This window comes from Crocodylus siamensis, chromosome 14 (genome assembly GCF_052110815.1).
Source record: "Crocodylus siamensis isolate JL-2025a chromosome 14, ASM5211081v1, whole genome shotgun sequence".
NCBI classification, from domain to species: Eukaryota; Metazoa; Chordata; order Crocodylia; family Crocodylidae; genus Crocodylus; species Crocodylus siamensis.
The window spans coordinates 12,989,441-12,995,770 of record NC_143408.1 but is presented as its reverse complement, the minus strand read 5'-3'; the positions used below and the strand labels follow the sequence as shown (position 1 = coordinate 12,995,770).

The 6,330-nt window shown below is 47.8% G+C and overlaps 1 pseudogene; it reads left to right on the top strand.

The window, feature by feature from the left end:
* The first annotated feature begins 341 nt into the window (after positions 1-341).
* LOC149853376 (U2 spliceosomal RNA) lies at positions 342-576 on the top strand (annotated as a pseudogene).
* The last annotated feature ends 5,754 nt before the right edge of the window (positions 577-6,330 follow it).

The window sequence follows — 6,330 nt, the reverse complement described above, 5'->3', positions numbered from 1 at the left end:
ACACTCTGGCTTGTGATGAATTTGCCATCTAGCTTTCTTGGGAGCATTGCTGCCTGCGGTACATATTCCTTGAGCACTCTGCAGTAGTGCGAGCTGGGGCCCAAGGTTCAGGGGCATGTTCCCAACTGTCATCGGGTTTGGTAGTTGGTAAAAAAATGGAAAAGGTCCTTCTGGTTATGTGACATTTCCTTCCCCCAATAGGAGGAAACTCTACACCCCTACCCCTGACCCTGCAGTGGAGACAATGCCTGCAGGCACGGAAACAAACTGCAAAAGTGGGGCACCATTCATACTGCCCAAAACATACAAGTTCATGGTTCAGAACCACGTCCACAGCTGCCACTGCCTGTGCCAGCTGCAAATGATTAAAGCAAAAACATTAGTTTGGCATCTGTTATAAGCAGCGTGACCATGTAGGTGGGCTCCCCAGGGCAGGTGATTGTCTCTGATATGTCCTCCATCGGAGGTCTATGTTGAGCAGATTCTTTTTGGTGTTGGGTGGTGGAACCGGAGCTTGCTCCATCCACTCCATGCATTGACCTGGTATTGCGTGCTTCCAGGACTGGTGCAAAAAAACAGAAAAAAAAAAATCTGTTATATTATGAGCTGTCCAACCACAAAAGAGAATGTCACATACTTTTCATCCACCACCACCTAAAGAGCATGGTGACCAACCAGCAACGCATGAATTTCTCCACACCCCACGCAACCTCCCAAACCCAACCGTCATGAACTGGAGAAATGCCTGCCAGTGACAAGAGGCACATTACAAGATACAAGTCACCAGCCATGCATCTGCCTGGGTTTCAGGATCAGAAAATGATGATTGAGTGTTTCATAGATTTTCATAGACATTAGGGCTGGAAGGGACCTCAGAAGATCATTGAATCCAGCCTCCAGCTGTGGCCTCACCAAGGCTGAGTACAGCAGGAGAATGACATCTTGAGATTTGCTTAAGAAGCATCTATGGATGCAAGCCAGAGTTTTGTTCACTTTACCAGCTGTGACATCGCATCAGTGGCCTATGTTCATCTTGTGGTTAATCATGACCCACAACTCCCTTTCAGCCATGGTGCTAGTGAGCGTAGCACTGCTTAGCTTATAAGTGTGATGTGGGTTTTTCTTCCCAAGGTGGAGTCCCTTGCATTTTTCCGTATTGAGTGTCATCAGGTTCTTATCCTCCCGCTTTCTAAGCTTGTCGAGGTCAGCCTGGATCACCAGCCTATCTTCAGGTGTGGACCCAAAGTTTGGTGTCACTGGCGAACTTGGCCAGTCTGCCTCCAACCCAAATGTCCACATCGATAATGAAGAAGTTAAAGAGTACAGGTCCAAGGACAGAGATCTGGGGGACACCACTGGTCACAGAGCGCCACGATGATTCACTTTTGTCGATTACTACTCTCTGGGTCCGACTTCAGAGCCAATTCCCCAGCCATCAGACTGTGATGTAGACAAGGCCACAGTTGGCCAATTTTTCCATGAGGAGATCATGGGATACCAGATTGAAGGCTTTTTTAAAGTCCAGATATATGATGTCAATCTCTTCTCCCTTGTCCAGGTGATATGTCAGTTGATTATAGAAGGAAATAAGATTGTTCAGGCAAGACCTACCCACAACAAACCCATGCTGGCTGTCCCTCAGGATGTTGCCATCAGCCAGTTTGTCAAGAATGGTCTCTAGAAGAATTTTTTCCAAAATCGTTCCAGGGATTGAGTTCAAGATGGTTGGCCTGTAGTTCCCTGGATCTACTTTCCTCCTTTTCTTGAAGATAGGCACCACATTGGACTTCTTCCAATCTTTGGGTACTTCACCTGAGCGCCATGAGTTCTCAAAGATCCTTGCCAGTGGCTGGGCTATGATGCCTGCCAGCTCCTTAAGTACCCTGGGGTGCAAACTGTCAGGACTGGCTGACTTGAAGGTGTCCAGCCTCTCAAGGTGTTCCTTTACAAGGTCTACACCAATGCTGGGTATAAGTTCACCCTCACCCTGGCCATCCCACATTGTGTTAGGCAGGGTGGTCCCTTTGTGCTGGTGAAAAGTTGTTGGGAAGAGAAACGGTATCAGTTTCTACCCATTTCTCCTCCTCCACCTCATCATGTGTGCTAGACCATGAAATTGGGGAGGGGACACTGGGAACAAGTTCAAGGTGTACTGTTGTTTTTGTTGGCAGTCCTCATCACGCAGGAGCTTCGAGCAGTCTCCATACCACTGCAACATGCTCATGGTTTCCCTCTCAGGAGAAGATGCCTCTGTTGGTGTGGTCTCCTCCTCTACAACCCCAGTCTTGAAAGAAAGCATACCAGGATTATCACCCACATCCTTGGGGAGAATGACAGGCAGCTGGTTGTAGAAAGGAGTAATTGTGCATCCTGGCCTAGAACACTAGTTTGTATCTGGGCCTTGACCTTGCACTGGCACTGGGTCCAGTTCCAGTTGTGCCCTCACACCTGCATTGCTTTTGCAATGACTATATAAACATACTTATTCCCCCTACTTTCCAGCTGCTCTCTGATCTTTTGCTCTGACCAAATGTTGATTAAATCCTGTAGTTCTTCCTGGGCCCAGTTGGGTCCACAGGCATTGGAGGTAGCAGCCTCCTGCTTCCTCACCTCCAGACTGCTGGCCTCAGCTTTCTGAGACATGGTGAAGCAGTTTGTGTTCAACAGCAAGTGATTCATGAAAGGTCGCTGGTGAAATTTGGGGCTTCACCCTAACCCTAACCCTAACCCTAACCCTAACCCAGACACATGCCGTCCCTGCATTAGGATTTTGGAAAATACCAAAGACTGTGAAATTACCTGTGTCTCACAATACCCACAAATGATGAAGCCCCCCGTTACCAACAAAGACATAGTGATGGGCTTGAGCATGGGCTAAATAAGGCCTTTGTCCATTGGGATGGCTGCCTAATGTTACAGAATGTTGCGAAAATCAATCGCACCTGCGTAAATTGTGTTTTTCCCTGTCTTCCCCTAGTCCCACAATGGAGGCCATTTTTTTATTGCTGCAACTACAGAAGCACAGTCTGTTTTTGCTGACCTCACAAAAGTATTCAGCTGATACTGGCCCAGTTTGGCTGGTCCTACATTAACAGTAGAGCACTACGGGAAAATCTTATCTGTCCCATTGCAGAACTAAATGTTTGCAAGCTTGATTACAGTTGTCTTGAACAATGACTTGATGCATCAGAACATTGAAGTTGCTTCTTATCTTACAACAAAACAAAGGCTGCACAAATGCCCAGTGCCCCAGGGTTACTTGTTGAAAATGCAGTGGTCATGTACTGAATGCAGCTAGACAGAGCTCCAGATCGTAACACCCCCACTCCCTTACCCCCTGCTTAGTGCAGGGGATGGTGGCAATCTTAGAAACAGGTAAGATCTGAGAAGAAGATGATGAGGGAGAGGGACCAAATGGAGATTCAGGCTGAAACGCATGAGGAATAGGAAGTGGCAAATGGAGAAGAACGCAGTGAATACTCCTCCGACATAGAGAATCTGGAGGGCATGGGTGAGCAGGAGGAGGAGGTGATAGTGCTGTTGATCGAACTACTGCTGGCCTTGAAATTAATACAAGGTATGCAGTACTGCTGGATAACAATGACAGCGTATGCATCATTACCATTTCTCCAAGCTTCACATTAGGACATGGCTGCATGCACAGGTACCTCATGAAAAAGATAATGGAGATATTCCAAGGAACGGAACAACCAAGAGGCATGCAAAGAAGTGGAAGATGACTCGGCTCTGTGGAGAAACCTCAGGAACAGCATCCGCATGGTCTGGACCTACGAAAGTAGCTCAGACTGGTGGGAGTGAATCGTGCTAACTACTTGGAGTAATCATCAGTGCCTGGAGACATTCCAAATGACTGGGGAGATGTTTTAGCATATTGTCTCAATGCTGGCCTCACATATTGATATGCAGGACACTAACATGTGTCGGGCCATCCCACCAGACAAGAGGGTGGCCACAGCCATCATGAAACTAGCCACCCTGTCCAGCCTCCACTACATCATGAACCAGTTTGGCATGGCTCCCTGCATGACTGGGGTGACGACTCATGAGGTATGCCAGCTGCTACAGGATACAACTGCAAAAAACTTTATTTGCCTGGGAACTTCTCAGGAGGTCATAGATGGCTTCAATGCCATGGGGTTCCCTAACTGCATGGGGGCTTTAGACAGCATTCACTTCCCAATGCAGTCCCCTCTGGGGAGGGGGAGGTCTTTCAAAAACAGGAAAGAATTTGCCTCCACAATTCTGCAAGCCATGGTGGACCGCTGGGGCTGGTTCATGAACATTTTTACCGGGTGGGCCAGCAGCGTGCATGATGCGTGCATGCTCAGAAACTTTCCCCTGTCTGGTTTCATGGAGAAAGGACAGTATGCACTCAGAGTCCATGATCCATGGTGTTGCCATTCCCCTGTTTATAATAGTGGATGCTCCCTACCCACTAAAGCCCTGGCTCATGAAGCCTTTTGGAGGGAACATTATGGACCCACAGAAGCTCCTTTTCTACGCACATCTGAGCAGTTGCAGGATGGCCTTTGAATGTGCCTTTGGCTGACTGAAAGGACAATTGAGTGTGCCTAACTGCCACCTTGAGCTGGAGCCAGAGAATATCACGGCCTTTGTAGTATCAGCCCGTGCACGCCACAATATCTGCAAGACCCACGGAAAGGTCATAGGCTGAAGAAGCACACCAGGCAGCAGCCAGAGATGTGGCTGGCCAGCAGCACAGGGACCAAGGACATATCCACAATGAGAAGCTGATCGGGTGGCCCTTGTGTGGGATTGCCTGGCAGCACATATTATGGATATGGATGCTGACAACTAGCAGCATCAGCATTCTTTTGATTACAATAAATTCTTTTACTATTTTCAACATAAACATCTGTGTCTATCTGCAGGGGTGTGCGGGGGAAGGTAGAGGGTGAGCATGGTGGGGAGGTAACCTGGAGTAGGAGGTTGTTGCTTGGAGGTTGGCAGTGGTCAGGGGTGTGTGGCTTATTACAGACATAAGCACCTAGCCAGCCTGATGCATGTCCTATGGAAGGGTTAATTACACCTCTTGGCCAGCTGGGGGGGGAGGGGGCACATTCCAGCTCAAGGGCACCAACAACCCATCAGTGCAAAAACATTTCACAACACCCCTCCAAAAGCCATATGCCACACTAAGCAAATTCACAGTGGAGCATGGGCAGGGAAGGGGAATGGGGAAAGCGGCCGCATTGGTGAGTCCCCATGGAAACTGTTCCATGTCCTGGCAGCTTCAGGACACCAGGAAACGTAGTCTTAAAAAGCCATAAAACTAAGAGCTGTTGGATTTGCCACCACTCCTCTGCCCCTACACTGCATACTATACTATTAGTACACTCACGTTAATTTTCACTAATAAGCATCCATGGCACTCATGTGCCTCGGCAACACAAAACAAAACACAGTCACCTCACCACCACCAATAGCTGCAATAGCCAACCGCCTGGGGCGGTACCACCCTTCCACTACTCCTAACACCGTACATTTCTGATATCATATCAGTTACATATTGTAAAAAACAATTTTTTTAATATTTATAAATTCCCATTACTTTGTAAAATGGGGGGAGGGAAAGGGATGGGCAGGGATGATTCACAAGGCTTGTCATCAGGATCACCATGGGGTTGCTTACTGGGAGACTGGACAGAGCCTAGACTGGTGCAAGTGGCAGGGTTTTCAAGTGACCGTGCCCTGGAGTGGGGTGTGGGGCAGGGGGGGGATGACTTAGCGTGAGACTCCTGGCAGTGGGGGTAGGGGGCAGGGACTGTGCAGGGAGGCCATTTTACCAAAGTACAGGCTCCTCCTGCTGTAACTCATTAGAAAAGACATTACTGGAGATAATTGGCATTTGGCTCTCCCTGCTGGAATCTGTGAGGAATTACACATGGAACTTAAGTCACTTGAAAGCTCCTGGTGTGCAAACACAAACATGATGCACCAAAATAACCCAGGTTACAATTTTTAAGGTGCAGTAAATTAACAAGGCTCAAACACCGTGGCATGTACACATAGTCTTAGGCATCTCAGAAGATCTGACACTGTCATTCTGAGGGAAGTGATCCCCACTGAAAGATTCAAAAGACTTACTAAAAATTGCCACAGTTGGATAAGTTTTCACCAGTGAAGCTCCCCAAGTGACTGAAATTATGCATTAGCACATGTCCAAGGTTTGCCTCATCTAAGACTGAGTGATTTTGTGCATATCTCATGTCTAAGCCCAATTGGGATTAACAAACTAAAAATTCTATCACCTAGACCGCTGAGAGGAACTATCTAGTAAGCATGCTC